The following is a 27,056-nucleotide window of genomic DNA, read 5'->3' as shown; positions in this document are numbered from 1 at the left end:
CACATTTTTGAGCCTATAGGATGCCCCTAGCAAAATTATGCAGCATTACCTCTCTTGGTTGCCATGGCATAGAACAAAAGGACTGTGTTAGCTTGTAGGTGTGGCGCGGAATATACACAATGACATAACAGAGGCAGACTCTCTTAAAAGGCTTTGTCCCCTTTTTAGTCAAACACCTGTGACAAAATTACGAACTGTGGTTAACATATACCACTTACAAGTGGTTTTTCAGAGTCGACCAGAGTAGGGGAGCTCAGCTTGCAAAGAACTTTCTTTGCCTTTGCACCTGGCAGCAGGAATGGGGTGACATTAGAAAGAAGTTCAAGACGTCTAGGGGTTATAGACCCAGCCTTGCAGAAATGATATGGGATGGCTTGTAGAGGACAGGGCAGGCCTCTTGGGGGTGCTTTGAGATGTACGACCAAGGATCTCCCCAGCCCTGGACCCACTTCAGTTTCTCAAGCCTGAAATTGTGGCACAGATGCTTCGTTCCTGTAACTTTAGTCTTGTCACATGCCATTACGCATCACTCTGGGCTCTGGAACTTGTGCTATTATAGCTCATCGTTATTGGCTTTTCCTTAGGTTTTTTTAAAATTAAAAGACAGAATAGGATAATTAATGTAGTCATTCCTGCACGCGACAGATATCTCTTGAGTGTCTGCCGTAGGACAGTCATTGTGTTTCGTGTGAGGGTTGCAGAGAGGGGAAGGGGGCACAGCAGACCCTTGCTCTCGCAGACTTTGCCTTTGAGTGGAGGGAGGCAGAGAGAGTCAATAATGGAATGAAGGAGCAGTGTATTTACATAGAACAAAAATACATGAAGGAAACGGCATACGGCCCATACCTTGAGAGGGTCATTTAAATGGTCTGATCAGGGAAGGCAGCACGGAAGAGATGGTTTTTTGTTTTTTGGGGTTTTTTTCATAGTTTTAGGACTAGGAGTTTTCAGAATCGAGATGGTTTTTGATTTAAGGTCTAAAGGTTACAAATGATCTCCATATACAAAGAGCTGTAGGAAGAACTTTCTAGGCAGAGAGAATGATGAGGCCTAAGCCTCAGAGTTAGTAAGAGTATGGTGTGGGAACAGAAAGTCATTAGCAGGAATAAGGGTGGGTGGGTGGGAATGGTATGGGAGAGGTTGGAGCTGGAAGTTGGGCCCTACATGACATGGCAAAGGGCTGGGTCTTCTTTTGAGACTGATGCAAAGCCCTCGAAGGCAGCCACTTCTGATTCAGAGGTCAGAACAAACCACATGGACGGCTGCTGGGGACAGGATTGCAGAGCTTCAGGTATTTTCCTGAGAGTAGACTTCCTTGGGAGAGAGGCTAAGGTCTTGGTCCCCAGAGGTTGGGCAAGGAACCCTGAAAGAGTCCCCACCCGAGACAGACTCGGCTGGTCCTGGTTAGGAGAAGACCGTCTTCCACCTGGGCGTCCAGATGTGCACAGACAGGCAGTTTGGAAGCAGAGGACTTGCGGGCACCGTCCTCCAAGCAGCTGCAGCGGCATCATCATCTGGAGGCAGAAATGTAAATTTTCTGGCCTTACCGCAGCCTTACTGAATCAGAAACTCTGGGGTTAGGGCCCAGCAGTCCTGTTTTAATGAGCCTTCCAGGTGATCATGATGAGCATGTGAGTTTGAAAACCCCTTTATGAGATACTAGTGCCGGAAAGGACTTTCCAGTTCTCCAGACCCCCTGTTCTCAGGCTGCAGATGAGGGGACCCAGTTAAAAGCTACAGCTCAGTGCCGATCCTGTGCTGATGAGAAGCTGGGTCTCTCTACCCTGTTCTAAGTGCTCTATCCTCATGAGCTTATGGGTTTAAAGAATAAACAAAACCCGCTTTGTTTTTGTTTTTTTGTGGTTTTTTTTTTTTTTTTGAGGGATCATTCTGATATTTATAGAAAGGAGGAGACAAATGAATATTTAAGAAGGAATAGTGGTGCGGTCTGTGAACTGCCTCGTTTCTCCTGCTATTATTTTGTCAGATAATTTAGAAAAGCAATTTGAGTGTGACTAACCCACTCCTTTCTCCCTGTCGGTGGAAGAAAAACAAGTGTTTTGTCTTAAGTTACACCGTTGAGACCCTTAGCAGGGGGTAATGGCGTTCTTTTATTTCTGTATTAGTCAATGTATTTGGCCTCATTTTTTGGTTTGGAAGTCGTGATACTCCCACGTTGTATTTTTAAAGTCATTGTAGAAGACAGAAGATGGATTCTTTTCAGGCCCGGTGTTTGTGTTTGTCTGTTTTGACCAAGAGAATCATAGAATCGCTCCCTTCACCCTCCACCCAGCGCCGCCTCCCTGGTTAAGTTCTGCTCATCTTTTTAATGTCTTAGGCTTCCAGATCATTTCTAACATGCAGCCTTTTCTGAGCTGTTGTGCTTAGGTCACATCTGTGTGTTCATCTTTCCCACTTGCTTGTATTGTTGTTTCCTGCGGGCCTCATGAGAGCAAAGTCCTCATTTGTCATATCTGGCCCAGGGTAATTGCTGAAAAAGTTAACTGTCACGTGAATGCTTTCCCTCTTAATTGATTAGTCATTTGTCACTCTATCAGCAACCATTTATCGGAAGACATGGTGGTAGGTCTTTTCTAAAAGGGGATACACAGAATATCAAGACATGGTCCCATGGTGGAGACTAAGCCAAAAATAAGTATGTATTCAAGGAAATCCTAATGAAGACTGTAATAAGGTGTAACGTATATTAATCAGGATGTGTTGTGCTAGCTGCTGTGACCAACAACCTGCAAATTCTGGTAGCTTAACATAATAAAGGTGTATGTCATGCTCCCTTCATGTCTGTATGTGCCCATGGAACCTTCTCCATCCTGTATTTGCCACGAGAACATGGGGTCTCCACGGTCTCGGGGGATGAAGAACAGGGAGCGCAGTTGATTTTTTGGTCAGGCTTGGAAGTGGTGCACCTTGCTTCTGCTGCCATCCCATGGACCAGAAATCAGACACATGGTCCCAACCTAAGAGTCAGGAAAATAGGGCAACATAATCTTCCTGTGTGCCCAGGAAGAGGAAAATGAAATGACACTAGTTATCATGTGACAGTCCCAAACAATATGTTGCTTTGGTTTGGGCCACTGAGGTTTGATCACAATGAAGCATAGCACCTCCTCTTTTTGTAGCTGCTCATTAATAAACACCCTTGTTCCCCCAGAAATCAGGAAGAGCGATAGTCCTCAGGGGGCCTTGATTTTTGCATGTCATGAGGCAGATGTCTTTCATTTCATTCCCAACTGAAAGCCCATCTTCCTGTGGGGTTAGGCAGGGTGATTTGTTGATGAGCCAGCTGTGGCTTGCATGTGTTCCACTGTAGGATGGAATATTCTACCCCGAGTGCGAGTGTGACTGCACACAGATTGGCTTTCCCATGGTGGGACCTCGCTGTGTTCTGCAGTTGGCTCTCCCTTTCTCTCTTCCCCCTGGAGTGGACAAGTTTGGAGAAAAGAGTTTCCTGGTGGTGAGAACCAACAAAATCTCTCCCACTTGTCATTGTTGTGGGCTTGCAGACAACCCTTGGGCGAATGGTTATGTGTTAAGGAGAAAACTGAAGTTGCTTTTAGAGCTTAAGTTTTTTGTGTACTCATCTCAGTTTATTTCTATCCAGAAGATACCATGGGAAATTTATCGTGATACATTAAGTGGAGGAAAACATATTAATAAAGTGTTGACGATGCCTATTTTTTTTTTTTTTTGTAAAAAAAGATGTTTCTTCCCCACTGTCTACTTGACCACGGTGGTTCTCAAGAAGGAAGCCGGAACCTTCATCTTGTCCTCAGTCTTCCTTCCTCTATCCTTTTAGCTCAGTACAGAGGCCCAGTGAGAAGCTGAGCAGGGCCAGCGGAGATGTGTAGTTGAGCTGGAGGCTGGAGAGATCTCCAGTGGCCTTTTAAGGGCCAAGTGCAGGTTTTGATCTCTTTCCCTGAGAGTACTGGGGAGCCATTGAAAGTATGCAAGCGGGGAGTGAGAGGGTGAGTGCAGGGTGAGTATGCGTGTGTGTGTGTGTGTGTGTGTGTGTGTGTGTGTGTGTCTGAGACAGAGATTGACCGAGAGAAAGAAAACAGTGATGAATGATGACTGCCTTTGCCGTGTGCTTTTTGGCTGGTGGGGAAGAGCTTCCACAGCAGAGAGTGAATGTGGAGAGAGCATAACACCCTTTCCTCGCTGACATGAGAGGTCTCCTCCCTCTTTCTGCTCAGAAGTTACTTGTCAATCGGGAGCTCACCATCCCCGCTTCAAAGCAGCGTAGTGCATTGGGGTAAATATTTATGAAATGGCAAGCTTCCTTGAACGAGATGTATTTTGTTTTTAAGGAGCCGATGACTCAGAATTGTTTTAAGTTACTGAAAGACAAAGTTATTGTGTGCCATCATGGGCAAAGGAAAGAGGAGAGAAAGTGCAATTTTTGCATCAGGCAACTGATTTACAGCTATAATCTAGAAGCGATCAAATGCTTTCAACAAAATTGTTTTGTTTTTTTTTTTTGAAGGCTTAAAGTATAAAAATTTAATTTATTTATAGAATCTCATTAAGAGGACTTTTTAAAAGTAAGGTGAACTATTCAGTTGCTTCAAGGAATGTTAATTGAGTGCGTGAGATGCTATAACACCATGTTTGGGATATGAGAGATGACACGAATCTCTGCTCTCAGGACACTCCTGTTCTGAAAAAGAGGCAGTCAAAAGCCATTAATAAATGAGTGTCAGTAAACGTACAACGAATGTCTTCTTCTTTTTGAAGTTCAGATAGCTTTTTCAGATTCTATAACCGATATTTGAGAAATTGCTTTGTCTTAGAAAATCAAAAATACAAAAAGTTTGTAAAGCAAAATAGCAGCTAATCCCATTTCCTCCAAGGCAAACTCTCTGTCCATTTTCTTTTTTTTTTTTCTTTTTTGATGCATATGTTTAAGAGTGTACTTTAGCTATGATTTTTCTATCTTGCTTATTTCATGTCACATCATAACAAGCGTCTGTACACATTTCCCTATTCCTGGAACTATTTTTAATGGCTACAAAATATTCCTTTGTCAGACTGGGCTATCACTGACTTGCTTTTTTTCTGTTGGGATTGACATTTTAGGGAAAACAAATTCATACAATTTATCCATTTTATGTCTCAAACCATCTTGTGTACTTCACTGTTGTAATAAAACATGAATGGGGAACTGAGATTTTTTTAAAAAAAGCATTTCTCTGTCTGTATTACGTCTGTGAGCTTTACCACCCGCCCAAAAAAAGTGAACTAAAACCTTGTTACAACAACTTTACATTCTTGGGAGAATGACGGGAGAATATATTTGATGCGTTTCTTCTGGCATATTCTATCTTTGGACACATAGCTCCCACTCTGAAATTGGTTGATAAAGAACGTCCTCCAAATCCAAGAAAGCTGTTTCGTTCTAATGTGGGGAGACTTTGTACCTGATCTTGAAACTTCTAGAGGTTGTCATTTTTTGCTTCCGGCATTCACTCCTCCAGTGACATTTTAAATCTACGAATTATTTATTTTGCTTTACTTTTTTTTTTTTTTTTAAGAAGTATTTATTATAAGGTCACTTTAAGGTGACTGTTGCCTCCATTACCTTAAGACAGGGACTTGATTTTGCTGGCTGAGAAAAAATCAGCTTTTTCTTTTCATTACAGTGTTACTATTTCCCATTATTTAACACATGAGAAATCATAATGTGTTATGTGTCAGTATGTTAAACCCCCAATCAATTTGCTAAGGCAGAAGGTAGCAAATGATGGTGGTGATCATTTTGTAACATATAAAAATATCGAATCACTATGTTGTTGTACACCCGAAACTAATATAATAAGTCAATTATACTTTCAAAAAACGGGGGGGAGGGATGAAATTAAAAAAAAAAAAAAAGTTGGCAAATTATGGCCCTGGGGCCAAATCCAGCTCACTACCTGTTTTTGTAAATAAAGTTTTATCATAACACAGCGCCCATTTGTTTACTTATCCCCTTTAGTTGCTTTCCTGCTGCAGTGGCAGAGTGGAATAGTTGCCACAGAGAACTTAACAGCTGCAAAAGCTGCAGCATCTAAAATATTCACTGTCTGGCCGTTTATAGAAAAAGGTTGCCAGCCCTTCTTCTGAAATATGACCAAAGTATAGTAAAACGCCTTATATATAGTTAACAACCATTGCATTAAGAATGTAAAAATGTCTAAAACATTGATTTCTCAACAATTAATATGCTCTCAACATGCATTTTTTTTTTTTTTGAAATGTGGCTTTTTTTTTTTTTTTTTTTTTTTATCACCAGGAACATCTGCGACACATCCCCTTTGTTGCTGGCTTTTCAAAACCTCTACAGAAGTTTCTGACATTCTACCGATTGTATTGTAACTTGACACTTTCTCCTCATGCTTTTAATTGAAAATGTTGTATTACATTTTAGAGCATGTCATGGACTTTTTTCTTTTCTAAGCAACAACCAAAAACGTTTGACTTAGAAATAAGCATTTCCTGTAGAATTTGGGTATTAAAAGCCAAGAGGCAGTCAACTAAGAAAATGTCCACCGGATCTACATTCCCTGGCGTCGGCTCGTGTTTCACTCCTTAGAGGCTCAGTGTTTTCATCCATAAAATGGGAATCGGACCGCCTCCCAGGGCCATGTGAAGATAAAGTAAGGAAAGATACACCTGACATGTTTTGGGAACACATTAGCTGCCTGTTCCCTTTCTTCTTTCTACCCTTAGGTTAATTAGAGGAGCAAACAATCACAAGTATAACGTATCTTCAGGGATTTTTCCAAATTTGCAAATTTCTGTATGGTGTTTCCGAAATTCAAGTATAAGTTTGGAACCAGGTTGAAATCAGAAAGGTCTGTGTATTTGGGTAAGAGATACAAACTGGCAAATGTAATCAACATTCCTGAGTCTCAGAGGCGTAACTTAGTGCAGGTGTACTTGTGAGGCACGTCCGTCTGGTGGCTGGTGGGGAACAAGTGTGGTGGTCTGCTCCACGTGGTATTTCAGGGACCTTGGCTCATTCCACCCAGTGACTCCACCGTCTTGTAGGACTTGGAGTTCTGCCCTGGACCTCTGAGCTCACAACCAAGGGAAGAGAGAGGGCATTAGGGTTGGGTCAGAGGCTTCTGGGTCAGGATGAAAGTAGCATACCGACTTCCATCTGTTTGGCCATAACTCAGCCGCAAGGACCCACCTAACTGGAAATACATCCCAGCTGTGTACGCCCAGGAAGAAGGAAGAGATCTGATGAACCTTTAGCGAGTCTCTGCCACAGACTGACCACATCTTCTTGGGTTATTATGGAGAATACACGCTCACCAGGCATAAATGGCACAGAGATGCCAATAATCTGAGAACCTGTCTTTAACAGTTACCCATGTAAATAACATTTGGAGACAGTAATGCTGGGTAGAGACAATTAATCTGTATACTTGTTTAAATATATTTTAAAAATTAGCCTGTGATCTGAATCTGCTTCCCACATGTTGTGTGCCATTTACATACTTTGGCATTCTAAAATCACAGATCTATCATAGAGTAAGTTTAGAGATACATACTTAAGAAATGTTGCATTCAGTGACATTTTCATTCCCAAAGTGGTCTACGTGGACTCAGATTTATTTTGCTATTCTGTAAAACCAGAAGTCATACACAGTATTGAGTGGAATTTTTATCCACGAGGGCAGATAGGACGTTTGTTGAAATACTACCATTGTTATTTGATTCAAAGCGCACCTCTTACAATGAACCACATCAGGACCATTTTCAATTTTTTAATACCTCTCATGGATCTAAGCACACCTTTTTTAAGTTATTCATTTTAAATTATGATTATATGAATATTTTAAGATTATAATCACCATTAAATGAAGGACAAAATTTATCATACCAAAATAGAAATTTAATTTAAAGTAGAAAGAACTTGATTGCAAGGTTTAGCAGACTAGAAACAAGACATATAAGAGGATATTAAAGAAATTTTTAAAAAGACCCTCAGTAGTACAGATTTGCAATAGATTTGGAAAAAACACAGTTGCGTTCAGTGATGTTTGTGAAGATCATATTTGAGACAATCTCATCAAAGATCAAACTTTTGTAAGATTGAAAAAGCACACTAAAGCAAACAAACCTTTTGGTCATTCCATGGAAAAACTAGCTTCAAAAGAAATCTTCATTCAGTACCATAAAGTTGGTGAAGTTTATTTGAGACATAAGTTGCTCTTGACCTTAAGGTGATCCTGTGGCTTTGGTCAAGAGTCAAGATTGTATATGGCCATAGGTGATTAAAAATATCCCTTTCACTTTTCTTGGTATTCACAGCATTTCCTACTACCTGTCACTTTGTCCTTGACGAAATTTGAGACTGAAAACAAGTTGACAAGGATGGTTTTCCAATCAGTTGTTCCTCATTTTTTTCTCGGGCACTCCTTTGTTGTATTCGAGTTCAGATTTACTATTCATGAGCCACAGTTTAATCAGTGACCATATCCGACAAATGGAAGCTAAGCGCTGGTTAGTGTGTTGAAAATAAACACGAGGGCTCTCATTAATGTCGCTGTCTGAATAATTAGTTGAGCATCGTGTACCGAGCAGCGGCGAAGGCAAGCTGGCTTTTCACTGGAACGACAGGCTGACGGCCACGTCCTGGAGTGTGGTCATTAGTGTGTCCCACCATCAATGTCATGTTACTGTGTCAAATTAGTTAGTGCCCCCTTAGGAGAGATGCCGGACCTACAAATTATCCTCCCACATCCCTGGAAGCCAGTGTTTGCGAAACCTGCGATCAAGTGTGGGCAAATTATTAACACGGCTCATAAATTAACTAGTTTACAGGCTTATAACATTTTACAAGTAGATAATAAAGGGTGGAAAAGTTTTCCGATCCCTTTGCCCTGATGTGAGGGCTGTGATCTGCCGACATTTCCTGGAGGAGCCCACAGCTGATAGGGTTCTGAAGAGGAGCATACACATGGAGTGTCAGAACGAATGTTTGGAAAATGTAGACTCTGAAAGGAAGCCAGTGTAAATCCATTGGAAACAATATAATTAACTTCGTTATCTCATTGCTCTGATAAGTCCATGACAAGGGTCCTCTTTCTTGTGGTGGCAGTTGCTCATTAATGAGGTCACCAATTAAGTTTGAACTTTGCCAACTGAAATTACCTGGAAAAATATTTTTGATGCATTCTTATCGTGCTCTTAAGCTGCCTTGTTGAAGGAGAATAACGCTAACACAGCATGTTAAACTCATGTAGGAATGACGGTTCTTAGGCCGTAATGTATTTGACAAACAGTTTACACTCACATCGATACCTGATACCTAGAAAACAGAGTGTGGACCCATCTGTCCTGAGTTTATCTCCTATCAAGAAAAGGCACCCACTTAACACTCTGCTGAGCCCTGGTAGACAGACAGCCCGTGTAGTTTCCGGAGATACACGACTATTCAAATCATAAAACTTCATACATCTCCTTTTTGGTTTCAACTTCTCTGTCTGATTAGCTTAGAATACACGTACACTCATGGAGTGTTGTCTGAGTTTACTTTTGCAAGGGAACAACACACACACAGGGAAGAGGTCATGCTTTTTGTTCATCCTGTAGTTCCATTTCCCTGTCTCACAGCGGGTCCCTTCTGTCATCTTCAGGGCTGTACAGGTGTCATTATCATCTCAAGGATCTAAAGGCCTGGCATGTAAAACCTTGCTACTGACTGCTATTCACAAAAACTTCCTGAAACTGCTTGAGGATGAGCTGACTTGTCTGTCAGCAACTTCAGCTTACTTGGCCTTAGATTTGGTAAATACTCGTAACCCAGCTAAGCCATGAAAACGCATAGCCTCAGCACACATGAGCACATGCACAGGCTGACTGTTTGCACGAGGGGGCTGTTTCACAGCCTCCTTCTGCATTTGAAACGCAATGGAAAAAGAGTTGTAACCTTTGGGGAGTAAGATGTTGTGTTTGCCTGGCAGGTGAGATACCTTGTCTTTTTTTTTTAATAAGGTGATGATGTATGTGTGTGTGCGTGTGCGTACACGTTTGCGTGTATATTTCCTCCGGTCGCTTGTACTGAATGCATTGAGAGAGACTGAAGACCGAAACCCAAAGGAAAATCTTCACTGGGACTCAGGGATCATCTTACCCATATTTCTCAGAATGAGATAACATTGTAATTCCTAGAAGTTATCCTCAAAAGTAAGAAATGTTGGAAGTTAAAGGAACCACACTTCCTAAGTGAATGACAGTGGCTTCAAGAGTAGCAGTTTTACTTGGCTCTGTAACATCTTTGTACTATAATTCTATAACGCTGAACTCAAATTATGAGCTACATGGAATGCTGATTCTAGAAGGGAAAGGACAAAATAGATACACAGATACATGATTATATATTGAATGTAAAAGCACTGTGTCAATAAGGAAGACCTAAGGCTTACTTGAATGTGTTACTTTTGAAGCAACACAGTTTGCCGCTTCGCTTAACCTCTTCTGTTCTTTTTGCTTTCAGTGTCTCTCTGTGTGTTGCAGTCCTGTGGCATTATGCATGCCCCCAACCAGTGACCTCCAGACTTTTTATGGCTGTGAGACACGTTAAAAGTTCAGGGTGAGTGGCAAACAACACTTATATTGTGTACCGATTAAAAATTGCCATCCACCTTTGCAGGTGACACGATACTGGATATAGTAATCCCTCAGAAGATAATGGAATGCCCCATTATCAAGCATGAGTTCCAAAGCCAGCAGGAATAGGTTTATTGCCTTCCACGATAGCTTTATGGCTTTTCGGAGCAGGATTTGTAACTTGGATCATATCTGTGGAAGGGTGATCTAATGAAGGGTTGGCAAACTTTGTCTCTAAAGGGCCAGATGGTAAATATTGTTAACTTCATGGACCATAGAGTCTCTTTTGTAACTAGTCAACTCTGCTGATGTAGCAAAAGTAGCCATAGACTATAGGTAAACAAATGGGCGTGACTGCATCCAATAAAACTTTAGTTGCAAAAACAGGTCGTGGGCCATACGTGGCCTAAAGGCCATAGTTTGTGGACCCTGATCTAATGCATCAAAGGGGGACAGATGACCTGGAATCAGGATACCTCACCAGGTAGCAGTCCCTCTGATATTGAGCAAACCATTTATCAAGAAGAAATGGGAATAAAAAAATAATGCCCTTTCTATTGAGGTAGGAGTAGGCTGTAGTTGTAAGGATGAAACAAGATATAATGTACAGGGAAGCGCCTTGAAAATTTCGAAACTCCTTACAAATGTAATGGATGCCGTATACCATTATTATGGTTCACCTAGTGGAATATACCTCCTTCACCCTTTTAATCACATTGGGCTTTCATGAGCTAAATGAGTGTGAGGGAAAGCTCTTTTATTTTCTAAGTCATGTGATTTGGCTGTACGTTCCTTCTATTCTACAGTTGATGGACAAGCTGTTGAAATGCCTCTTTGGTATACGGATGAAGGGCTATACAGGTAGATTATGGCAGGCTAAAGATCAAATGCCAATACAGAACTATTAAATTTCCTTTAATCATCAGATTCCTAGAGTGTTTTCAGGTCTTCCACCTTTAAAATAGGCCCTAATAAATAATAATGCTTTGGATGTCTACAAGTGTGTTTGAAATTCACAAGCCTTGCATGTCAAAACATAGAGACAGGTTCAGCAAATATGCTTCCCTGGGCTAGTGGTACTAATTAAGGAAAGTCATACTTAAACAAACAGCTTGGTGAATAGAGGGGTAATCAGAATCTCAATTCATGAATTCCTAGTTTGTTTGTTTTTTTTCTGACAAAAAATAGTAGGGTAGTCTTTAGATATGTTTTCATGTCTTTATATCATTTAAGAATTGTTTTCCAGTAACAGAGATGCACCTGTGTGAGTTTAAAAAAATTAGTTGTGTGTTCTCTCATAAAAGATGTCTGGGGGAGAGCAATTTGCGCTTTCTGTCTTTATGCTCTGCTTGCCTGTTTAGGTGTTGCTTCATTTTCAAGGTCACATTATGGCTGCTGGCTCTCCAGCCACTGCTTCTACATCCTGAAAGGAAGAGGCGAAAGTACAAGGAACAAAAAGAGTAGTTCTCCCAGCTGAGGAAGTCCTCTTTAAAGAACTTTCCCTGAAGTCTTCCTCAGTGTCTTCTATTTACATCCTTTATCCACCCCTAATATAAGGGCATCTGGGAATTGGATCCTTAGACTTGAGAAATTTGTTGTCCCAGATAAATTCCAGGTTCTAGTAGTAATGAAGAAAAAGTGTATGGTTATTGAGCAGCAATTGTGGTTACTTATATGAAATCATGCTATCAGTTTTTCTTCCATACCTAATTTTTATTTATTTTGATGAATGCCTTCTTTCTTCGATTGGTTTGTGTGTATAACGTCTTATTGGAATTTTACATGTTTGAATTTCAGCTTATTCAATTCTCAGCAGAGATACATATCTCAGTAAATATTTTAGGACCATAATATTCTTACTAGAAGTGCCATGGCAAATCTGAGAAAGAAATTTCTGTCTCATGAGAACCATCAACCAAAATTTAAACTCCCAAATTTTCGAATGGATTTTCTCTCCTCTGGATGGGAGATTTTGTTAAAGCCTGAGTACTAGCGTGAGGTCCTAGGACATACAGGCCCGCACCCAACTGTGGTGTTCCCAGTGTGTGTGAGGGCTGCCACTGATGGCTTTGAACTGTCCCTCAGAGACTGGACAGTGCTGTCTAATCTGCATCTCTGCTTTGCTCTTCCCCATATGTCTGCTGAAAGCTTACTTTGGAGGGTGGAGGAGACAAGTGAGCCACTCCTGTCCAGTTTCTCTGTTCCAGATTGGCCTGTACTTTATTCTTGTGAAAGTTACCATCCCACAGAAGAGACTTCCCTTTACTTCATAATATAGTCTCTGCCTATACCAGCCTGTGATAGATGCTCATGAAACATGGTAGCCGATGCATTCACAGACATTTCTTGAATGCCTGCTGTAGATTGTAAGATAGCAATGTGGGTAAGAGTGTCTGCACTGAAGTTAAATCAGCCTAGATTCACATTCTACCTTTTCCATTTACTGGTTGAGTGACCCTGCGTAAGTTACTTAACCTTTCTGGGCCATGACCTCCTCATCTGGGAAATGGGGATACAAATAGGAGCTAGATTCCTATAAAGAATTACTGAGATAATGCTTGTAAAGAGCTTAGCACGGTTCCTGGTAGGTAATACATGTCAGCATTGTGCCATGCACCCTGGGTGATGTGCTGGAAATCCCTGTCTTTGAGGAGTTTTTACTATCCTCTGGCTGGTTCACTGGTCATTACTTTACTGGTAGACAATGTATATTTCACAATCCATTGCTTCTCGCCTGGTATTCTGTTGGAAGTTTAAGTAAAGCCCTGGGAGGTGTCTTTGATGCCCGTCTTCAAGGACTCTGAAGCCACGTATACAGCTGGACAGCCCGGCTAACAGGACTTAGATCTCTGGGTCCCATTTTGACGCTTTCCCCTGAGAGGCAAGCAGTTCTTTATTCCGTTTTTTTACTTACTCAGACAATGGGCCTGCCTAGCAAGCAGAATTCACTGACTGCTTTCAGGTTGGTATTGCTGATGATAATCTGAAACTCAGTAGGGTTTCACTCATGCAGGCTGATGCTACGTGAGGTCGGTCTTGCCCGGCCTCATCCCGGTCCCTGCCTCTGTGCTGAGTCTGCAAAGCAGCCCCTGGTCCCCACACGTCTTCTTGGGACTGGCCCTCAAAGAACAGTGTCGTATGCACAGAGAAGCTGCCGCGTGACTGTGGCAGAGGTCGTCAGCTGTGCTCATGGACGGCCCCAGTTGGCGACGTGTCCCAAAGATTGAGACGCGTTGGCGACCACTTGACCATGGCTGTCTGTTGATTAGTCGACTCTGTGGAAGTAGTGGCTTGAAGGAGTGGCTCTTACTTTTTCACGAGACTCTTGGAAACTAAATTTTTGCTCTGTGGTTTCAGATATTTTAGTTAGACACTGTTACTGTGCTCAGATGCCTTAAAATCTTGCTTGCCTCTGGACCATGCGATTCTCTGCCTGGAACAATTTTTGTGCTTCACAGAGCTAACCCCTTCTCATCCTTCATTATTCAGTTCAAATATCACCTTCTTGGGGTTGGCTTCCCTGACTACCCCCATTAAAGATGATTTCCCTCTTCCCCTTTTTAACTCTTAGCCACCCAAGCCTCTTGTCTGTTTCACTTACTACAGCTTCTGTCACTTTCTGAATATACCTGTTAACCAGGTAATAAGCAAGAGGCAGATCTGTCTGAATCAGTGTTGTTGCTTCCTCATGGCTGGCAGTGCCCAGTGAACAGTAGGCAGGCTGGCAGTGCCCAGTGAATAGTAGGCAGGCTGGCAGTCAGTATTTGTTGAAGCAGTCAGAGGACATTTGGGATTTCCCTGTGAATTTCTATATTCTAGCAGTCAGAGGACTGCATCTGGGTGAGAGAGTAAGAAAAGAAATAAAACCATACACATCACCTTTATTATAGGAATAGAATCCTGCCCTTGGGTTTTTCTCTGGAAAGCTTCCTCTCTACCTTGTGCAAGTCTTTGATACTCTGTGTGTCCCATCCGGAAAGGGTTATACATCATCACCTTCCCCATGAAGACAGAATCATTTGCCTTTTGGTTCTAAAGCTTATGGTGGGTGGTATAAGTTAATTAAGGATCTTGGATTCCAAGCCCAAATCCCAGCACTCTCATTCCCTGGCTGTTTGTTCTTGGACAAATGACTTTCTCTCTTTGGTCCTCAGTTTACTTACCTGAGGCAGGGGAAAAATAGCGTGACCTAAATAAGCTCGTAGTGTTCGTGCAAGGGTTAAATGAGATGCTGTGTGTACGGTGCTTTGCACAGGATCTGGAACAGAATAACGATGCTCTTGATTCAGGAAGATCAACAAAAGGGTATTGGGAACCACAGTGACACAACCCATAAGGCACTTTCTTGTGATCTTCATTTTAAAGGGGGCAAAGATGGCGAAGAGCCTGGATTCCCTATTAGGTTTGCTCATCTCATGCACGGAATTACCTTTAAAAAGTGGAAAATGAGCGAACAGTGGGATGACCTGTTTTATTTGTTGTTAGCATGTCGAGTGTTGGATGTGAGGGATCTCTTTCAGATAAGGCCAGTGATAAACCTCTAATGCTGGGATGGCTCAGTGTTTGGAGCCCAACCCACATGCAAAAACACCTTGGGAATTTGGAGTTCAAGGTCCTGCACTGTCCTTACGCCACCTGGCTGGGGAGATGTTTCATCCTTAAGTAATCAGAGCTCATTTGATCTCCTGCCTCACAATAGACCATGTCTTAAGTTGCCTGGAAATTCTAATTTTAAAAAAATTGGGGACTTCCCTGGTGGTCCAGCAATTAGGACTCTGCACTGCCAATGCAGGGGGCCCGGGTTCGATCCTTGGTCAAGGAGCTAGATCCCGCATGCATGCCACAACTAAAAAAAAAAAAGAAGATCCCACAGGCGGCAACAAAGATCCCGCATGTCGCAACTAAAGACCCAGTGTGGCCAAATAAATAAATAAATAAATATTTTTAAAAAATTGTACCCTTGATGTATTGGTCCTGAAAATTTACTTATCTCTTTTTTGAAAGAAAATTCAAGTCTGTATGGATTGAAAGGAGGTAGATATAAATATCTTTCATTGTGAGTTTTTATTTCTTTCACCTGCTTAAGGTAGAGGGTCTGTTATGGTTGCTACGTTGTGTTAGGTGGGGCCTGGTTGAACTGTGCCGTTCGTTGTGCATTTGCTGTGTGAAAGCCCAAGCACAGAGAGGGATTTGTCTCTCTCTCTATCCCACAGCTTTTGGTGGTAAAAGATGAACTATATCAAGTCACATACTCTCATTGACATGATTTATGGAAGAGCTAGGGTTATCTCAGAAATTAAAAGAGCCATTAGGGGCTTCCCTGATGGCGCAGTGGTTAAGAATCCGCCTGCCAATGCAGGGGACACGGGTTGGAGCCCTGGCCCGGGAAGATCCCACATGCCGCGGAGCAACTAAGCCCGTGCGCCACAACTACTGAGCCTGCGCTCTAGAGCCCGCGAGCCACAACTACTGAAGCCCGCATGCCTGGAGCCCGTGCTCCGCAACAAGAGAAGCCACCACAATCAGAAGCCTGCGCACCGCATCGAAGAGTAGCCCCCGCTCGCCGCAACTAGAGAAAGCCCGCGCGCAGCAACGAAGACCCAATACAGCCAAAAATAAATAAATAAAATAAATAAATTAATTAATTTATTCAAAAAATAAAAGCCATTAATTTTTGTTGATCTATAATTTGTAGCCTGTAAGCTTAATAAAAAGCATGAGTAAAATACAGTTTAGGGCATCAAATTTGGTTCCTAATGTCCTTTTCAGAAGCAAAAAAGCTGAAGTTCAATGAGCAGGAATTAAGTGAAGCAAACGATTCAGGAAAAACCTTTATTAGACTCATAACAGCCCTCGGAGTGGCAAAGACCCAGCTTTTTTTCCATCTATAAAAAACATGCAACACCCCTGTCTCCAAATACCATTTCAGAAACGAAAACAGTAATCACGAAAGGGGAAACAGATCCTTGTAATGTGAGACTTGATTCGTGTCGTTTACACGGGAAGCCTGACAACCTGGATCACCACATGCAGCCGTCTTCTCAATATCCTGATGCCTGAGCATCAGCGGGAAAGATTAGGAACGTTCCAAGGGGTTTTCTCTGATGTTTCGAAATGTTGCTGCGTTCAGTGCGCCTCTCAGGGCCAGGTGAGTCTGGTTATGATGTGCTGGGGCTTGAATCTCTCATTGCCACTTCTTAGGGACCATCAGTCAACCTTTACCCTGGGTGTTCACATCGAGAGAGGCCGTGCCTAGTCTTTGTCCGTTTCTGTCCCAGATCATTTGTTACCAGTGACACAAATCCATTCCTTCACTTCCAGCCCACTTCGTAAACATGATAATTTTTAAAAAAATTCTACTAGAAAAGCATGCATATGGTTTTCTATAGTTGTATATGCCTAGAAGAACTTGCATTTCATGTTACCACCAATCCTTGTGTGTGTAGTTTCCCCCTTCTCCCTTGCAAGTAATGAGAGAGAAGAGTAGAATTTTTAAAACCTATGCAAAACCTAATCCTGAGAAATTCCCAAAACCAGCGGTGAATAGAAACACTCTAGTTGTGAAAAGTCTACCCTGTAATAGCTGCCTTTAGTGGGAGTTTACATATTAGCTCACAACAACTCTATGAGATGGGTATGATTCAAAAAAGTCCATTTTATAGGTGAGGAAACTGAGGCTCAGTGAGGTGAAATGATTCCCTCACACTTCTCTGCTCATTAGAAGTAGAGCTGGGATTCAAACCCAACCACTCTTGCTCTGGTGCCATGGCTCCTAACCACTGCACCATATTGTTTTCACCATGTAAGCATCTTCCTAGGGTGTTGATTTGCAAGCATGGTTTTGTTTGAACATACATTTTTCACTCTGGGGCTGCTTGTACGCTGCGTGTTGAGACTTTATACTTCAGTGCCATCTATCCAGCTCTGTTTGATCTTAGTAGCCTTTTCCAAATGCTTTAATTCTTTTTGCTAGTACAAGAGCTTTGGGAAATAAAAGCAAGTCCCGATGTGATTCAGGACAAGGACAGCCACTTAATTGGCGTTCTTCGGTCTCTAGTTGGACGTGCCTGTTAAGACGTTTTCTCTAGATCTTTGAGTCATTTTTGTCTGGTACATTATTCTAATTAACCTCATCTCTGCAGCCCTCATTTTAGTTCGTGTTAGCCTCTGACTACTCAACGATTGATCTGTTCCGCTCAATCACCTGTGTCGAAAAGTGTGGCAGGCGAGAGGGTCCCCTTCCCAAAGCAGCAGTCCTGTACCTGGGGCATTTTCCCAGCAAGCTGGTTTAGTTCTTGAGATACATTCACCTGCAAGGCTTTTTATTTACCAAAGTGAAGATCTGGGTACTTACAGGTAACACTGGGTAGCAAAGTTAGAAGATCTTTGGTTACTTGGTCAATGGAATTCCAGATTCATAAGCTGTATGCCAAGGACTTTGACATTCAAAAATAACAGGTAATAGTTTTTTAAAAACATAGTAAAATATCAGGCTTGAAAAAAATATAGAAAAGCCAGTTGCAAAAGACCAACGAATAAGCAGTTTTTACTCCAGGGATTGGAATTGTCTGTATCTCCTTGTTAACACAACAGCAGACCATTTTTAATGTGTCTTTGCCTTCAAATACTGAGCCCACCATTTGTTAGGTCTCTTGGGTGACTTGGGACCAGTTTAGGCATAAAGAGGAATTAATTGGCTCATGATGCTGAAAAGTTGGCTGGTAGAATGAGCTTCAGGAGCATCTGGAGTGGGGGGTTGCGATCACGCTGTTAAGTCTTGGTCTCAAGTCTCGTGCAGTGCTCTGTGTTGGATTCATTCATGGAGTTGTTGACCAGTTCGTTGCAATATAACCATTCATCACTCTGCTTTTGTAGCAACTCCAGCAGAAAGGAATCTTTGTTTATAAGTTCTAGCAGCTCTCATAGAATTTGGATCTTCCTGGTTCTGTGACTGGTCCCTTGTGTGCCATGTGCCTATCACTGAAACAGTTTCTGGGGTTGGAGCAAGGCTGGGTGGAGGGGAGGAGTGAAGCAGTGGGTAGCCTGGCGTGGGTCAGATGCTCATCTCAAGAGAGGTGAATGACCTTTGACCTGCACAAGACAATGGAAAGTGGGTGAAAGGGGTGCTGGTTACAGAAGAAAGGGACAGAGTTCTAGGAAGGTAGAGTGCGCCTATATATCCTATAAGGCACTGTACTTTTTTTTTGTTTTTTGAAGCACAGGCACCTTTTAATTTTGTAATAATTTAAAACTTACGGAGAAGTTGCAAGAATAGTCAAGGAACTCCCCAAAAGCAACCCTTTGCTTAGATTCAACATTTTGCTCCTTGGCTTTATGATTTCTTATCGATCTACCTATATAATACACATACACACATATATCTATACTTATACATAATTATTTTCAAAACCATTTGAGAGTTGATTGCAGATGTCATACCCTTTTATTCCTAAATAAATCAAGCTTTTTTTTCTCTAGGAACAAGGACATTCTCTTACATAACCACAGTACAATGAGGTAATATTGATACAATATTAATAAAATATAGTCCAAACCTCAGTCCCTATTCAAGTTTCATCCAGTTGTCCCAATCATATCCTTTATAACTATCTTTTCTCCTGGTCCAGGATCCAGGATCGCTCAGAAAGGCACTGTACTTGATGCACAGTAAAGATATAGGATTACAGAGTTGGCAGGAACCTTTAAATATCATATAGCCCAGCTATCCAGGATTGAGTGTCATCTGAGATGTTCCCCATTAAGTTCTGTGCCTAATACTTGGACATCTCCAGTGACATTTACATCGATGAAGTGGGTTTTGCCTCAAAAATACTACCATGCCTATGTCCTCAAGGAGCCTGGGCTTCATTCATTGCTGTACTCCTTCTATCTGTCCTTCTGTCCAGCCATCCGCCAACCATCTGTCACTGTTGTAGGTCCTAAAGCAAGGTCTTTGATATCAACATACTTACATCTACAAGGTAGACAGAAAGGTCGATTATAATACAGTGATAGAGAAGCTACAGGAATACTGATAGATGGTACAGGTGTATATGAGGTTGGGGAGGAGGCACTGGAGGTGGGAGATGGGAAGCCCTCCCAGAAGCAGTGAGATCTGGCTGGGACCCCTAAGGATGAATAGGAGTTACCAAGTAGCCAAGGGAAAAATGATCAGATTGGTGGACTTACTGTCTCTTCTAGAATTAAACTCTACATTTGGACTTGGATTTGGATTACCTAGGGGAAACAGCTTATAAAATATCTTAGGCCAGTTAAAATATACATGTCTTTTAGGCCATACCAGTGATGTTACTGATGGGAAATAGCTGCTGATGAAGGATTTCTGTCCAGGCTAGCCACATGGCATTTTTCAAGTTACCCCGATTGCCTTTCTCCCACTAATAAGTACATAACAAATGAATGAATAAAGCTTCCATGGGTAAAGTTCTGGTGAGTTAAATTACAGAATTTCTAATAACACTTCTCTAAGAATTTTGAAAGGATCGGATATTGTTGGTTTATTCATACATTCTTGTGGGTAAAAAAAAAATATTCTGAACTTCAGTTTTTGAATGTTACCTGAAGATAAACATAGTACCTTCCCAAGGGTTAGGGTTTATATGGAGAATAAACGTATTGACCCATATGAAACACTGATCATGATGGTGGCACCTAGGAAGCACTTAATGGATGTTACTTACTGTCAGAGGGTGTCTGGGATTTTTACCCCATAGGTTGTCAAAGGCTTAAAAAAGTAATTTATTGTATCAGTGACTAATAACTAGTTGATCCAAAAATGTTTTTCCATATACCCTGAATGTAATATATTTTTTTATTTTCACATATTACTTCTATTATAAAAATTAAGGATATTAACGATGGTAAGATTTAGCAAAGAACTTTAACTCCACATGCTTTTAATGCTTCCCTGAATTAATAATTTTCATGTCCATCATATTTTCTCCTTGGCCCACAATTCATCCCATATTTGGATCTTGGCAAATGATGACTTGGTTAATTAGGCAGTCTGTTAACTCTGATTACTAAGTTATAACAGATCAGTGTAGAAGCATCACTGTGCAACTTGGATTAAAATGCTCTTCATTTTATCAAAACAAATTTACATTTAGGGATAAGTATGTTGAAATGCATTAGGGTAAGATGATGCATTTCATAAGGAAAATTTTAAAAGGATAAAGAATTATTTCCTCCTAAGTTATTTTTTTATTATGACATTTGTCACATTATCTTTCACTAGGAATAGACTTAAAAGCTTGGAATTTTCTTTTAAAGCTTGAAAATTATAGCTGATTTAATCCCTCTATTATACAAATAGGATAGATGCATTGCATTTTTATTTAAGCATAATTTAGTGTAGCGACACGACACATGGTTATATTCCAGTTCTGACCACAGTGGCCTCTGTTACTGGACTGACTTGTGGAAATGAGTCTTGACTGTGTTGGGGGGTGGAATTAGTGGGTTACGTTAAGGCTTGCTCTCTTTCACAGCTGAAGGCATTGGCAGTTATTAAATACGATTGGGCCTTTGTAGTCCTTTCTCTGTCTTGTTGAATGGCTCCTTATCACTTAAGGGCAGTTGGAGTATCAAAACCTTGCTTGCTTACTCCATCTCCATCTCTGCCTGCCTTCCTTCTTAGCACAGAACGCTGAGCCTTGCGGATAATGAACAAACAAGTAAACACAAGAATAATTTTCCAGATTCAGTGAACCCGGAAATTTGTGTTAGTTTCCCCTAACAGTTCTATGAGGTGTCAGTAGCATTCAGAAGACAGCACGTCACCCTTCACTCCCTCCCTGCTTTCGCACACACCTACACGTGCACGCGCACGCACACACACACTGAACTCTGTAACAGGCACCTAGGAGGTGCTGGATAGGTATTTGTTGAACACTGATTGGTGGTGAAAGTTGGAACACTGACAGTCTCCCATCCCACGCTCCCAGGCTACTCCTAGAGCCGGTCCAACAGCAGGGACCCTGTCCGATACTGCAACCGTGAGAGTAAGTGGGGCTGATGAAGTTAATATTTATTTTTTCAATAAGCTTACTGAAGTCTGACTGTTATGAATTGCCGTGTTCTAGTTCCATGGGAAGTAGAGCTAGAAAGAGAAAATGTTTTTTTACACTCAGTGAACTTAGTATCTTGTTGATTGGTCATATTGAGGTGACCGTAGGTCAGAAATAGGAAACCTTAGTTCTTTAACTTGATTCAGTGAAAGCATCTAGTTTATGCAAAACTGGCTTTTTTAAGGCTAGAAGACCCTCTGACTTTGTAGATAAAGCAGAACTTTGCTTAACTCAAAATGGAAGTTGGGTTTTTATGAATTTGATTATTTTCTCTTAATTGGGAACATTTAGTAATAATTATAGGTGACGCTCATTTTGGAGGGGCTTGTGGCTGGTTGTTCAAAGGTAAAGTGATGTTTTGAGCTCCAGTTTGACAGATTTGAATGACAGTCAGCCTGAATAATTCAGTTTCCCTACCTCCCCATTCCTTCCAAAAGAACGAACCAAATAAGGAATTTTTAAAAACCCAAACCATTCTGGAGTATATGAATTTTTAGTCATTTTCAAAAGACATAGTTTGACAGAGAGACATCCTCGGGGACTTTTATGTGTGAGGTAAACACATTGGAACATTAATTTCTTTCTTTTAATGGGGCTTCAGATACCTAAATAATACATGTATTACAATAATAATTTGCCAATAGAGGACCTTCTGGAAAACAACTCCCTAAGAAATGAGATAAGAAGTGAAGTCCAGTTGTCTTGTTTTTTTGGCTGTGCCGTGTGGCATGTGGAATCTTAGTTCCCCTAGCAGGGATCGAACCCATACCCGCTACACTGGAAGCACGGAGTCTTAACCACTGGACCGCCAGGGAAGTCCCAGTTGTATTTTCAAGTATCCCTTAAGACAGAACATTCTTACCCCACATCAGAGGTCCCCAAGAAGTCTTAATGGCAATGTCAGGGAACTTTCTCAATTAAGTGCTTCTTTAATAAATAGGTCTGTGGGCAGAAGCAAGCAGCCTTATTGGAAGGTTGGGTACTATGACTCGGTGGTTTTATTAATTACATTTATTCCTTTAAAATGACCCTGGATGAAAACAACCACCCCTTCTGTGGTCATGGTTAGCAGATGTTTACCGTAATATTCTTTGCTCCGTGGAAAAAAAAAAAAAATGCCTCTTCCACCCAACAAAAACAGCCACGTTTGCTTGGCTCAATCAGAACTTTGGCGCTTGGGTCTTACTTTATATATCATGGCTCCAGTCACACAACCTTTCCAAGTGTGAGGCTTAGGTCACTCCAGCATCTGCAGGAGCGCCTCGCTCAAACAGTGATCTATTATGTGAGCGCTTAATTCTTATACTGTTTTTGGCGTCCACCCTTCCTCATTGAAACCAGTATCCTATATGCAAGGCTCTCTTTGTTTTTCTTGTAGGAGCATGCTGGCTCCTCCTTAATTTCACAGCCTTTCACCTAGGTCTGATGGCCATTTTTGTGAGGATTTTGAGAGTAGAGATAAAGGCAAGGTTCGCCTTCTCCATCTGAGAGTTTGGATTTTCCTGGGCTCTCTCTGAAATAAAAGGCATCTCTTTGTCTCATATTTTTTGTTTGAAAGGTGTCTTTTCTTACTGCATGTTGGGTGTACTTAACCACCTCACTTCTTATATATTTTTTTCTTGCCAATTCCTTTTTTTTTTTTTTTTTTTACAAGCACTAAGTGATCATGAACCTTTAGATGGTCCCTGCCTACACCTGCCATTCATGGTTCTAATAGGTATTTCAGAAGCAGCCCCCTCATTTGTCCTGATTTCCGCTCTGAAGAATGCCTCTTGCTCTTCAGCAGTGCTGAAAGGAAATACAACAGCACAACTTTGCTTTTCTTGGGAAGCTCCTCCCTTTGGAATGGAGAACTCTGGGTGGCTCTTCTTATTTTGTCTCCATCGCCAAAATAAGCAGGGATCTTGCATAACACCAGGGTAGGAAAAAAGAAGTAGTTTTAAGGGAAACATATGTTCATGTCGAGAAAAAGGGAGTTAGAACTGGACAGAGGACAGTGGTCCACAGAGGTAAAGACATCTTCTTTTTAATTCAGGTAGGAAACCAGGTTTTGATCATTCTGGTATAATTTATAAAATAAAAAATGTTGCTTCCTCACATCCCCAAGTCTTTTCTTTGATCCAGTTAAAAATAAATCTTGAGATTAGAAAACCAAGGCTTATAGGTTAGTTAATTGATGTATGTGGTAGTTGGAATAGATCAAGTCTTGTATTTGTGAAATTAATTTCCTATGATCTTAGTTAACCCTAAGTGATTCCCTTGGAGATGACTTGGTTTGAGATGCTTGCCCTAATCTGAAACCAGTGCCAAAGCCAGCCAAATAGGATTCTTGTTTGGTCTGACTTTAGGAGCATGGAAGAGACATCTGAGCATTCAAATGAACCAAAGATGTCTACTCTAGCTGTTTGGCTGATTAGTGGACATATTATTTGTCCTTTTAAGTGATTCCAAATAATGTCTGTTGATAGAAACAGAGCAGACACTTCAGTGTTTCAGACTGTTTGTGGGTGGCAGGTTTTGAAAATGCAGCTAATTTGCAAAAAGAAAAAAGAGTAGGAAAAAAAAAAAGAGAAAGAACCCCCCCAAAAACAAAATCTTAAAAATTTCAGTTTCATCCATTCTCAAGGTTTGAAAATTTCAAAGCTGGGGGAACATCCAGCAAAGTTATTCTTTCCTCATTGTAAATTAAACACTCGTGTCCTTAAGATAAAGCTGTGAAGGAGGTAGGGCCCAGGAGCATTGTGGGCCCTGGTATATGTCAGCAGTGCCAAAGCCAGAGGGATTTTGGTTGGGCTCGCACAAATGGTTGACAGGAGCATGGATAGCCCCCCGACTGGGGAGCCTTGATTGTGCCTGGAACTGACTGTTTGTATGTGCACTTCTTTCTCACGTATACAAAAAGTGCCTCCAAACAGAAGCCTAGTCATGACCTAATAAAGAGCCCGCTTCTTAAAGAGCCCTACGTCCCTGAGTGTTGACACAGATAGGTTTGGAAACTGTAGCGTGGTGGACCCAGGCTTGTGTTCAATCTGTTTGATTAAAATAAACGTCTTATTAAGATTTAAAAACGTACGTTAGAAAAAAATTCCAAACCTACCCCTCACCCCCGAAACAGGGAAGCAAAGCCATTTAAAATAGATGATTCTTAGATGTTGGTTTAAGGTTCAGCTATTTTAATTCGTTAGTCCACTGCTTTTCCCCTCAAAGGTTTCAAACAAGGTTTCAGTAGTACCTGAGTCATTTCACTGTTGGAAAAATGAAGTTTCAAAAAATCAGGATATGGGCCCACACAAAAAGGAATTTGAGTTAGAGTTCCTTTTAAGCTTTAGAGTAGGCTACGTTCTGTTATTTTTCTAGTGTTTTTTTGTCCTTTGAGTTTAGTCAAGCTATAAACGGTGGCAGATGCCATCTCTATATTAGTGGGTAGTAAGAAAAGCTTCAAGGAATATGTCAGAGCAGAACTAGAAATCCCAGAAGTCTTGTTTAATAATTATAATCTGAACATTTATCACGTTTTTACTGTTTGTCAGCTACTACTGTAATATGCTAGCACTAACTTACTAAATCCTTATGAATACTTTGAAATAGCTACTCTTATTACCTTCGTGTCTCAGATAAGTAAACTGCAGATCAAAGAGGTTAGCTACGTTAAATTGCCTGGGGTTACGAAAAAAGTAAATGAAAGTAAATAAATTCTAGAGTCTGGTTAACAGCAATATACCAGTGCCATTTTCCTTGTTCTGATATTGTACTACAGCTATGTAAAAGGTCATCATTGGGGGAAGCTAGGTGAAGGGTATATAGGACTCGGTACTATATTTGCAACTTCCTATAAGTCTATAATTAATTCAAAATAAATTTTTTTTCAGAATGGCAGATTTTACACTTGAGTCAAGGTCTCTTTGCTTTTGAAATCCAGATTATTCACTGTTATGTCTTCATAGATCGTTTGACCAGCAAGAAGATGGCCTTTGCTCCACTATCTTTCTAGGTTAAGAGTTTCAGGTTACCCAGACCATATTGTGTGGTCTCCCATAACTCAGTGTAGTTTTAGGAGCCAGAATTTATCCTTGCCTTTCTTGCTTCCTTATCGCATTCCTCCTTTCCCTCCCCCAATCCCAAAGTCATCCACTCTGATCTCGATAGAGACAGCGGAGATCATTTATCTTGTCATTGGAATCTTTCAGTGAATGCTTTGTTGAGGAGAGGTGGTCTGACACTTTTGATGAGTTTCAGAGTAGATTTGTAATTCCTGATGTGTACATGGAAATGCATATGGACATCTAGAAATGAGAATGGCAATAGTAAGCCAAAAATTTACCAGCTTACAGCATGTAAATATCTTAAGCCATGGAAAACTTACATTCACAAGGCTAATTATTTTTGCAGCCGAAAAACTACTAGAGTGAAATTCAGAAAAGGGAAGTTTTAAAGCTATATCTTCTGCTAACTTGTTACGTGATCTCAGTTTCTTCATTTAGGAAATTACTGAGAAGAGAATCGTGTTCTACCAAAAACTTCCACGTATAAGTAACTTGGTGACATTCTGTATGACACAACTTCAAAGCTGTATCTTGACTGAGTTAAAAATGATTGCTGTGAAAGTTGCTTAGTCTTTTTTTTTTCTTTTTCTTTTTAAAAAATTTTTTATACAGCAGGTTCTTATTAGTTATCTATTGTTGCTTAGTCTTAGGACTGGAGAATCAAGTTCCAGAAAATATTGGTGGATTTAACCAGTTAATTAACTCAAATAAGTATTTGAGATCTTTCTTCTTTTTTAACATAGGTGTTTACAGCTATAAATTTCCCTCTGAGCGCTGCTTTACCTGTATCTTATAAGTTTTGGTATGTTATGTCATTATTTTCATTCATCTCCAAGTATTTTCTAATTTATTTTGTGGTTTCTTTTTTCCCATTGGTTATTTAGGCATATGTTGTTTAATTTCCACATTTGTGAGTTTTCTAAATTTCTTTTTATTACTGGTTTCCAATCCATTCCGTTGTAATTGGAGCACGTACTTTGTTTTATTTCAATCCTTTGAACTTTATTGAGGTCTGTTTTATGGCCTAGCCTATGTATGATTTGTCCTGGAGAGTGTCCCATGTGTGCTTGAGAAGAGTGCCTATTCTGTTGTTGTTGATGGGTGGGACTTTCTATAGATATCTGCTAGGTCTATTTGATTCTTAGTGTTGTTCATGTCTTCTGTTTTCTTGTTGATCTTCTGCCTAGTTCTGTCCGTTATTGTCAGTAGGGTATTGAAGTCTCCAACTACTAGTGTTGAATTGTCTGTTTCTGACTTCAGTTCTGTTAGTTTTTGCTTCATGTATTTCAGGACTCTGTTT

The 27,056-nt window shown here is 40.9% G+C and overlaps 1 protein-coding gene across 9 annotated transcripts in view; it reads left to right on the top strand.

Moving 5' to 3' along the window:
- FOXP1 (forkhead box P1) overlaps positions 1-27,056 on the top strand; it is a 590,027-nt gene that overhangs the window by 209,106 nt on the left and 353,865 nt on the right. For 7 of the 9 annotated variants that reach the window (XM_082412243.1, XM_082412253.1, XM_082412254.1 and 4 more), the window contains one exon: positions 10,511-10,606. The exons of the other annotated variants lie outside the window; for them this stretch is intronic. The gene's annotated coding sequence lies outside the window, so the exon portion shown is untranslated. The remainder of the gene's footprint in view (positions 1-10,510; positions 10,607-27,056) is intronic. 9 annotated transcript variants of the gene reach the window in all.

Source organism: Balaenoptera physalus, assembly GCF_965194825.1.
Source record: "Balaenoptera physalus genome assembly, chromosome: 11".
NCBI classification, from domain to species: domain Eukaryota; kingdom Metazoa; phylum Chordata; class Mammalia; order Artiodactyla; family Balaenopteridae; genus Balaenoptera; species Balaenoptera physalus.
The sequence above is the reverse complement of the archived record's forward strand: the minus strand, read 5'-3'. Positions and strand labels throughout refer to the sequence as shown.